The sequence below is a fragment of the Myiozetetes cayanensis genome, unplaced genomic scaffold (genome assembly GCF_022539395.1).
Source record: "Myiozetetes cayanensis isolate MyiCay16 unplaced genomic scaffold, myiCay2020 scf5-8, whole genome shotgun sequence".
Classification (NCBI taxonomy): domain Eukaryota; kingdom Metazoa; phylum Chordata; class Aves; order Passeriformes; family Tyrannidae; genus Myiozetetes; species Myiozetetes cayanensis.
In genome coordinates, this window is record NW_026087742.1 from 54,521,864 (window position 1) to 54,523,829 (window position 1,966).

At 40.4% G+C, this 1,966-nt stretch overlaps 1 non-coding gene across 1 annotated transcript; it reads right to left on the reverse strand.

Annotated features, from left to right (window-relative positions):
* Nucleotides 1-372: 372 nt before the first annotated feature.
* TRNAA-AGC (transfer RNA alanine (anticodon AGC)) lies at nt 373-445 on the reverse strand. The gene has a single exon. It is a non-coding gene; the product is annotated as a tRNA-Ala (tRNA).
* Nucleotides 446-1,966: the final 1,521 nt, after the last annotated feature.

Here is a 1,966-nt window from a genome sequence, read left to right on the forward strand (position 1 = left end):
TCTTTCTTTTATTGGTCACTCTCAAAGCCACAGTTAGAGCACTGGTGAGCCTTTCGTCTATTAGGGTATGTCTCATGTTCTTACAGTAAACATAAATAATGCCTAGAGTTTCAAAATACTTCAAGTCTGATACCTTCTATTATAATAAAATAATGGCCAGTCTTCGCGAGCGAAGATCCGGGGAAGGTCTTTACACCTTCCAGCCTGCGCATTGGATTTTTTAGGTGAGACACAGTGTGCGCGGAACTGAGCCCACCCTTTAATCCTAAGGTTCATCTGCCGGGGCCAAGCGAGCTTGGACGGTGGCAGTGAGGTCCTTAGGACGTAGGTGGGTTGCCTTTAAGGGCTAACGAGCCCCACCTGCCCGGGAGTGGCCCTGACCGGGAATCGAACCCGGGTCTCCGCGGTGCTAGTGCGGCGCCTTTACCACTAGACCACCAGGGGCTGCCTATCTTCTATTACTACACCTCAAAAAGTGAACTTTCAGAAAGCTTATTTTTTTTTTGGGGTAGACCTGCTGTGCATGGAACACCTTGAAAGGCTGTCCCTTTGCCTGGTATGTTGTATAATTTTTCTTATTTGTGTGTGATGAGAAGTGAAATTTAGTTTTATCTTAAAAGTATATTTCCTTCCCCTCTCCCCCAACACACACCCCTTGAAAATGTGGTATTGTGATCCTTTCACTGGCAAAAACCCACACAGTTTTTGAAAGATTGGTAAGTCATAGCAAAAAGAGTCTTAAAAAGTACACAGCCAGGAGAATTGCTGCTATATAAGTTAAATAATACTTGCCATGCCTTTCAGCTCTTGCTATGAATTATTGTCTTTCTACAGTAAAATGCAAAGAAAAAATCTAGTGTAGAATTTTGATCCATATGCTTTCCACAGCTGGTGACATTTTCTCCAATATAACAAAATTAGAGAGTTAAGGTGGATTTCTTGCCATTTGAATATTATTGCCAATTGTTAAATGATGAAGGGACATTACAGCCAGATCTAAAATGTCCCCAAAGAGAAGAGCCTGTGCTTGGTATATTTTTTCTTTTCTTTTCTTTTTTGTTTTAATTTATTAAAAATTGAAAACTGACACATTAAAAATATTTCAAAGTGGTTGTCTATGGACTAAAGTTGACAGCAGAGTGCAGTCACCCAAAATAAATCAGAACACCATTTTCTGTTAGCTATAGAAATTCACCTTTGACCTGGCTGGCTCGGTTAATAGCTGAAGCATGATATGAGGAATCTGAGCCTTGGGTCCTGTTTTCATTCATTAAATTTCATTAAAGAAAATGCAAATGTTTAAAATTAAGTTCTGCTGTCACTTTAGCAATTGCTTTCATGGGAAGGAGATTCTGTGTGAATACAGATAGGATTTTTCTCAAGTGTTTTGAAGTTTAGACATCTAGGCTGTATTTGTCGGAACATTCATCTGAACTGAGGAAGCAGGGCAGGCTGGCAGCCACTGTTTTGGAACCAAAACCATGTGGCCACAAGTAACATATTGACTGTGAATAGTCCCGAACACATTCCAGTTCCCAAACTATGCTCAGGAGCTCTTTGTAAAAGTGAGAATCAGCATTGCCTAAAATCATGCCAGGCAAATTTTGAATAGACTAAGACCACCCACCAATGGTCCTGGTGCAGTGCTCAAAAGGGATTCTGTGCATTACTTACCTTGGAAATGTGGAAATTCCTGTCTTTTTCCACTAATTAAAGAAGGTGTATAAATGACCAGTTAGGATCACTTGTCTATATTTTAAAGGACTAAATCCAGAGAATCTGAATATAGTTCATACTGTTGCCTAAATGGCTGTGGGGAAAAAAAGACTCCAAGCCAAATTAGGTAGGAGATAAGATAAGGATACAAAAGTTTTAATGAGCCCCCAGGCTTTCTGGAATACCCCAGCGTGCGCTCCCGAAACACAGATGTCCATAGTTTTTATAACGATTTTTGCCCAATCCCTGT